General features: G+C 33.0%; 1 pseudogene; it reads left to right on the forward strand.

Moving 5' to 3' along the window:
- Nucleotides 1,328–8,540, forward strand: LOC109709689 (annotated as a pseudogene).

Genomic DNA, 9,014 nt, shown 5'->3' on the forward strand with positions numbered 1-9,014 from the left:
GAGCACAGTAATTCTAAGAATTAATATATCTATTAGACTGTAGATAGACTATAGATAATAATAATAGAGATACATTTCATAGATGCCCCTCTAGGAACTATTAATTCATCAATACCCTTCCAAAATAATAATATCATAAATGCCCTTCAAAATGTGAAAATTATCATAAATTCCCTCCTCTAGTTAAGATCCGTTAAAGCCCATTTGAATCGGAGTATAAATTTTTTAAAAATACCATTTTTACCCTTTATCTCTTTAATAGTTAGAATACTAATAGGTAGTTCAAAATAATTTTTGTAATCTAATTTGAGTATTTAATATTAAATAGTAAATTAAATAATTAATATATATTAATTAATAAAAAAAATATATAAAAAATTGTATTTTAAAAATATGTATGTTATCTGATTTTGTTTTGTTTTTGGTTTTGGTTTCGGTTTCAGATATTGGTTTAAATATAGACCAAAACTGAATTTACATACGACGGATTTTATTTTTTGGTACTATAACTAAAACTATCCCATATCAGCATTGATTAAACTTATCCCATTTAAATCGAGTTTAGATAAAATTCCGTATCTATATCAATTCACATTCCTAATTAGTATAGTAATTTTGAAATAAATATAGATTTTATTTTTTCCTATTTAAAAATAAATCATAATTGTTTTTCGATTGAATAAAAAGAGAGTTTTGTTCAAAAGCTAAATATATTATTATTTCAGTTTATTTATACACTTAATGCAGTATAAATTATCCCGAGAATAATTTTGATTAAAAAATTTTTTAACAGTTTTCAAGATTAAAGAAAGATCGGATAATTCCTTAACATTATTTTCATTTAAATTTTTATATATAGTTATTTATTTGATAAAAAATAAATAGAATCATTAGATTTGGTAAAATCATCAAAAAAAAAACTAAAAAATTCTTTTTTTTTTTTATACACTGAAATTAGGTTTTTTTTTAAATGAAAAGTTAATGGAATATCAACTAAAAAATGAAAGTTGAGGGAGCTGTTTCAAAATTGCATATAGTTGAGGGGGTTTCCATACATTTTTAGTTAAAAGATATTTGAGAGTAAATAAGTCATTTTAAAAATTAACCCATCTTTAACCATGTAATAACTATAGTAAAACTAACAAAACTAACAGTAGGGGTATTAATGATAATTTTTTGTGTTTACAGGGGTATTGGCGATATTTTAAACTTTATAGAAGCATCTATGATATTTTAAACTTTGGGAGGGTATCCATGAAATTGCCCCATAATAATAATTGTTTTAATTATTATAGTTATAAAAAATAAAATTAAAAGATAAAAAAAATCCCCAAAGCTCTCTGTAATAAAAAAAAATTCCTCACCCTTCCGACGCTCCGACGCCGCGCTCCGACGCTTCGCGCAAGCCCCGAGCTCCAACGCTCCGACGCTCCGCGCAAGCCCGGCGCTCCAACGCTCCGACGCCGATCTCTCTTTCTCTCTCTCTCGCGAGCACAATTTGAGGCTCTTCCAAAGAGGAGCGCGGCGAAACCCTAGATTGTGAGTGTGATTAATATGCCCCTTTATTTAGATTTTAATTCAATTTCGTTACTCATTTTCTATTCTTTCTTTGAGTCTTTTTAATCCATTTTTTGCTTGCTTTTTTATTTTTTATGGTATTTTTATTCCATTAGAATAGAGAGAGATCAGAAATTTGCTGCTTGGGTTAGAGGATCTGATTCTGCAATAGTGGAGGTGAGCTTTTTTCTGTGATCGGGGGTGATTGGATTTGTCTATATGCTATTTAGTTTTTGATTTCGCAAATTGGAGTAGTCCGAGCTTTTTTCTGTGTTCCACTTGCATTTAGATTCGATCATTTTTGTTGCTTATTTTATTTAATTCTTTGCTGTTGAAAACAATAATAACTTTACTTTAACAGAAATCCACCGCATCAATACCAAATCTTTTTTATGTGGCTAACGAGCAAAATTTTAATTAAAATAAGCCATGAACATTACATATCTAAACTTGAAAGAAGGAACAGCTACTAGATTCCAAAAATTAAAAAGAAAAAAAAAAAGCGACAATAGCTGGAAATGAATGTTGCAATTATCCCATAATCTATATTGTTTTTAGTTTAGTGCACAAGTAGATTTGGGCGACTTGGTGTTTGTTTTGTATTTTGGAGACAGTGTTGAAAGGTTTTTTTTTTTTTTTTTTTTTTTTTTGGTGGGGTTAACTTGTTAAAAGATATAAACACAAGAAAGAAATAATAATGGGGTGAATATTGAGTTGGGATTTTAAGATGTTGTTGATGTTAATTTTAAAGGTTTACGGTATATATTGTGCATAGCAAATGGCAGCTGTATTATGCTGTGGGTGGCGCTAATTAGTTTTTAGCTTATGTGGGATGAGATAGTTAACAAAATTTTTAATAAATTTTATATCCGATATGGAAGGAATTTGTAGGGAATTTCCTGCATTTTAGCCTTATGAAGTTATTTTAATTTCCGGATGGTTTTAGGTTTCATCTTTCTACCTGAATATTAACAGTTGATTATTGGAGTTGTATTTTTTGTATAACTCTATATAAATTGTGTTTTCAAATTAGGCTTTAAATTTTACTTTAATTGTTGCTTCACTTGGTTTTGGGGTAGTGATTTTCTCTATTTCTTTTGTTTATTAGGCTTCTAATTGCTCGGATTTGGTGTTACTCGCCTCGTCCCTAGCTTAGAGGGAGAGATCGGTTGTGTCTTGCTTGGGTTGGGGGTTTCGATTGCCCAGTCGATTCGCTTTGTGTGATCGGGGGCTATCGGATTCGCTTTTTTCGTTGGTGTTCGGGCGCGGCGCGCTAGGGTTTAGAAGAGAGGCTTCGAGGTGAGCTTATCTCGCTTCTCGTTTACTACTCTCGAAACCCTAGGTTTAATTCTTTGTTTTTTTTAAGTATAAAACCCTCATTGATTCAATTGTATCTGGTTTTTTAAGTATAAAATTGAAGGTGATGAGGATTGGAGGAAAAGTTATGTAGTCGAGTTTTTACATAAGGAGTTGCGGCACTTTATAGCTTGGTAGATTATTTACTTTTACTCATGATTTGTTGATATTATGTCTCGAGTGATGAATGGAATATCAATTTTTGCCACATTGCCGCATTCTTTATGAAAGCTGTAATCATATCAAGTTTCTTCATGCTCTGGTGAGATGCTATATAGTGCATTGAATAGCTAGTAAGTTCTCCAACTTCTCTGACATTAATTTGTTAATTTTGCTGCTTATTCACTTACTGAAGCTTTTCTGAGCAATCAGATGGCTCCATCAAAAGGTGTGTTGCTTCGTTGAGATTATGTTACTTTATTGCTCCGAGGGTCGTTCATATTGATATATTTTCGTATCTTTAAGTTTTTAGAGGATCGTTCTTATTGATATATTTTTGTATCTTTTAGTTTTTAGTTTACTTACATAGTTTGTTCTTCATTGTTGATTCATGTCCGCACTGTGTGTTTCACTGGTTGCTCTTTAGATGTGAGAAAATTTGCAGTAGAAATGTTGTGCAAACTATTAGTTTGTTTATAAAGCATTACTGACTGTCTTGGCCTTCGGTTGACTCTAAAATATTACTTTTACCATAATGTAGCTTGTAGAAGTCAATAGAGTCAAAGGTCTAGGTAGTAAATTTTCATTTGTTAGAATTTGTTGTTGTTTGTAATGTTGGAAAATGCCCTTGGAAACTGGACTTCTAGGTAGTTAATTAATCATATTTATATACTTTTTAAGTAGTTTAACATGCTTTAATCCAAAAACAAAGGTCCTATTCAAACAAATAAATTAACCAAACTAAACTCATGGAACTATTTTGATTCAATTTGCTTGGCTTTTGTTTCTAATTTGACTCAATTTAGTTTTGTAAAAAGAAAAACCTAAAAATTGAACAGAACTGACTGATACTCAAACTATTAAAATAGTACTTTCTCGCACAATAATATACCCTAATGTTAAGCCTATAGAAAGAAAGGTCTATTCAAATCGAATAAACCAAACTAAACTAGCAGTAGTGGAGGTGAGCTATTTTCCTGTGATCGGGGGTGATTGGATTTGTCTATGTGCTATTTAGTTTTTGATTTCGCAAATTGGAGTAGTCCGAGCTTTTTTCTGTGCTCCACTTGCATTTAGATTCGATCATTTTTGTTGATTTTATTATTATTATTCTTATTATTATTATTATTTGCAAGGGGGAATGGAGTGCGATTGATGATTTCGGTTCAAAATTGAACCTTTTGCATGCTTTTAAGCATGACCAGAAGTGTAGATGTAGCTGAGTTTTAAATACTAATGTATGTTTATTGCTGGTAGGGAGGAATGTGGTGTTGGACGAGTTTGGGAATCCTAAGGTTGTTAATGATGGGGTTACCATTGCGAGAGCTATCACACTCGCCGATCCCATGGAAAATACTGGTGCGGCGTTAATACGGGAGGTAGACTATACTTTCCATCATAACATTTTTTTTTTAATTTACTTTGCGTATTAAGGATCTTCTTACTTTCCTAAAATTTTCATAACAGGTGCTTTGATATTGTTATTCTTTGTTGCAGCCATTGCATCCATTTCTGCTGGCAATGATGAGACTATTGGCAACACTTGTTGTGAATAACTTAAGGGGTATCCTGAATGTTGCTGCGATCAAAGCACCTGGATTTGGTGAGAGAAGGAAGGCTATTCTTCAGGATATTGCAATTTTGACAGGTACTTTCAATCTGTTAGGAAATAATTGCATACTTGTTATGGAGCAAAGTCATGCAATGTGCTTGTCTTCAGCTGGTTTGCGACTTCCGAAACTACAATTAGCTGCTTACTCATGTAGATTCAAATGGTCTTGAAACATTTGTGTTTTAAGTACTACAGGAGGATGGATAAACTTATTTAGTTGTCATGATTGGAAATTTGCAGGTTTGTTCTTTAGGTTGTTGTCAACCTCTTTAAATGGCGGAGCTGAAGCTAGAGAGCTTATGCTACTTGTGGTTCTGTGCATATGGTTGTCTTTTGTCAAAGTTCCACTACCACAGAGAATTAAATCTAGATATGACTATAGCATAGATAAGTAGACCTAATGTTATATATAAGTGGGCTGTAATTATATAAACTACCATGCTAGCTATGCCCTTACTGGCTGGATGCTTATATGAATGTCTGAAAATGATTCTGGTAAGCTACCATAACTGATGCATGCTTCCTCTAAATTTATGTAGCAATATGATGACTTGATGTGTCAATTGCTACGAGCAACTGTTTTGTCTTCATATCCTGATTGTTTCTGCTAGTCAGTCCTTTGTTGTGAAGCAACCAATTATTTTCTGTCCATGTAGGGGCTGAGTTCCTTGCCAAAGATCTTGGTTTCTTGGTCGAAAACACAGCCGTCGAGCAGCTTGGCACAGCAAGAAAGGTCACCATCTCCCAAAACTCCACAACCATCCTAGCTGATGCAGCAACCAAAGATGAGATCCAGGCCAGATAGCCCAACTAAAGAAAGAGCTTGCGGAGACCGACTCTGTTTACGATTCTGAGAAGCTAGCTGAGAGGATTGCTAAACTATCTGGTGGTGTGGCGGTTATAAAGGTTGGGGCCGCCACTGAGACTGAACTTGAGGATCGTAAGCTTTGGATTGAGGATGCGAAGAATGCTACTTTTGCTGCTATCGAGGAAGGGATTGTACTGGGAGGAGGCGCGGCTTATGTTCACCTCTCGACATGTGTTCCTACAATTAAGGACAAGATGGACGATCTGGATGAGAGATTAGGCACGGACATCATACAAAAGGTAAAATTTATTGAATCAAGGCTTGGTTATTGTTTTTGGTTTAATTACAGACCGTGCTTGTTGAGTTTTGATTTCAGCATTCTCGGTGTATTTTGAGTCCTGGTTTATGATGTCGGTTGAGAGTCCTTGAAACATTTAAAAGGTTGAAAGAAATGTACGTAGAACCGTAAATAATCATTATGGGACTTGATTTTTTTAAATTTCATAATATTGTTGACGCATCAAATCAACAATATATGTATTGAGAATATAGCCACTTGATAAGCAGATACAATTAATCCGTAAAAGAATATTATGACTTGATAAGCACATTTTTTCTGATTATGATGGATATTCTAAAGATAAACATTCTTAGAATTATTATAATTGAAACTGAAGCCTTTCTGTTTCCCGTGTGCCAACTCAATAGTCTTCTAATCAGGACCTGAATTATTATCTTAATAATTACTGTTGAAATATGATGCTTCCTGCATTGAAATTCCTCTTGTTTGTGTTAACCAAGAATACTTGGATTTTGGGTATTGACAGGCATCGGTGGCTCCGGCAGCATTGATTGCTCATAATGCGGGGGTGGAGGGAGAAGTCGTTGTAGAAAAGATCAAGGATGGAGGGAGAAGTCGTTGTAGAAAAGATCAAGGATCGCGAGTGGGAGATCGGCTACAACGCAATGGACGACGAGTACGAGAATCTAGTGGAAGCCGGAGTCATCGATCCCACCAAGGTCACTACGTAATACCGGTACACAGAATTCTGTGTACCGGTACGAGAATTTAGCAAGTTAATTTCATTTATAGTAATACAGACACATTCATGTGTGAGCAAGCATGCACAAGGAGTGAATATCTGATAAATTGTAACTTACATGATTGTTACAGGTTTCGGCCATAGTATCTTTTCTGTTAGGCCCTGAGCAAGCAGAGAAGATATTAATCATTGCTGGAGAAGTGGTTCCTCGTAAAAAAACCTGATCCTGTAAGTCTCTTCTTTTATATGGGTGAGCATGTTCTAGTCCTAGGAGCTTTCCTTTGTTCTTTTTTCCTTTCCTTTTTGAATGTGAAGGGCATTCCAGGATCCAAAATTGCTTTTTAGATATGCATTCATCACACTAGTAAAGCAGGATCTTATTTCTCGTTGACTATTTTATACTTTGTTGAACAATCCTTCTGAACTGCTAAACTTGGCAACAATCCTTTGCCTAAACATTCTGGCATTGACTCTTTAAGTGGTCTCCACCACAATCATTTCTTCAGCCTTAGTTATTCGCTTACTGTACTGATAATTTAGATAATACAGATGATAGTAGTTTAGTAATACTTATTTCTCTGGATGTAAAGTCAAAGGTACAAATCGTAAAGCATCCTGTAATGATATGCAAAATCATTACTTCTCACTCTATAATCAAATTTTCTTTTCATCATTCAATCTTTATGCCCTCTCATTTTTTTTAAATTTTGAATTTGACAGATAATTTTTTTTAATTTTGAATTTGACAGAAATTTTTTTAATGTTGTTATTTTTTAATGTTGTTTTGTTATATGTCTATGCAGTTTCTGTAGCTCATTTTCTTGACTCTAATTTTTGTTATCTTGTTGGCTCCACTGTTATAAGATATGACATTATGATGGTTGCTTTAGTTTCTCAAAATTCAGTGCTGCACTGCACTTCATCTTTTAAATTAGATCCAATTGCGTATCTTTTGCTGGAAGAAATGAATGAAATTGCCTTGGAAAACACTACATTATGGAGAAATAAATCATTCTGATTTTATTGTGCCATCTTCCACCTAATTAAAGAAATATTAGTTGTGTGTGAAGTAAGTTATGGTCTTAGATTAGTGCTGTAGATAGTTTTTGCTTTCAACCCTTAGGCTAAATATTTTGTCACATTTTGTAGGTGGAGTGTTTTGTGTCACCTGCAGTTTTTTGTGGTGGAATGGACATGTATCAAGAATTATTGTCCTTAGAGAATGAAGTAGGAAGTTTCCCCAAGTTTCTAGAGTGGCCAATAGTAATTGTGCTGTCAGCTGGTGAAACTATTGTAGGCTATAAACTAGTAGTTGTGCTGTTTGAAGCTATTTACTGCTCTTGCGCGCTCACTTCGAGCCTATTTTAAAACTATTTCGTCCTGGACGGTGGTGTTGGAATTGTAGTACTTTTTAAGCTCTACTTTTCTCATTTTTCAGAGTATCTAAGAGGTTTAGTAAGACCACACTTCGTATAGAAGCTGTGAAAACAATATATACTTTTGCATTATTATATTCCTTGTATTCTGTAATTTGAAACTAATCCAAATCATCATATGTAATATTTATTTTCCATTTCAACTTGGTTTAACATAGAATATAAATTAGTTTAACTAGAATGTAATTAGATATGTAGTCACGGCAATTAAATTGATTACATTTTAAAACTGATTACGATTTGTAGTGTTTGGTTTGAAAGAAAAAAAATAGTTTTTCATCAATATTTATTTAGTTTGAAAGAAAAAAAAATAAATGAAAAAGTGCTCTATATGCAAGAATTTTTAACTTATTTGGTTGGTCTCTAATTGAAAGATGGTTTAGAAGCCTTTTGATTTTATTGTTTCACTAACTTGATTTTTTTTTTTTTTTTTGCAGGAATTATCAAAAAAGATGAAGGATTGGTGTTAAATTCGGAGTGAATTCGTTAAATAAGTTGAAGAACTTGTAGAAAACTTTGATTTCATATGGATTTTATTTATTTTAGATTGAAAGTTTATTTGAATAAAATTTTTTATTGACAATTCGGTTTTTACTCTACAAACTCCTATTTGATTAAATGATTTGGCTTCTCTTGTTTGACAATTATTGTATGTCATCAAATTTAAATTTGTTTGAATGATGAATTTGTTCGTATATCTCAATTTAAAGAGTCTTAAAATCTTGTCTAGTTTTCTTTTAATTGTATAATTTATATTTTGAATTGGATTCACAACAATTACGAAACTGATGGTATAAATTTACTAATTTATACTAGCGCTTTTTACTATCTTTAGTAGCGTCGGAGAAGCGTTACTAAAATTATTATCTTCTCCAACGGTTATATAAACTGTCGGCAAAGCCTTTTAGCGACAGAGATCTAACAGCGCGCGGTTATAAAACTTTTCTCGATGGTTTTACAAATGTCGGAAAATTTTTTTCCAGCGGTTCTAGAGACTTTTCTCAGCGGTTTTGACCGCTTCTAAAACCTAATTTTCTTGTAGT

This window comes from Ananas comosus, linkage group 4, assembly GCF_001540865.1.
Source record: "Ananas comosus cultivar F153 linkage group 4, ASM154086v1, whole genome shotgun sequence".
NCBI lineage: Eukaryota > Viridiplantae > Streptophyta > Magnoliopsida > Poales > Bromeliaceae > Ananas > Ananas comosus.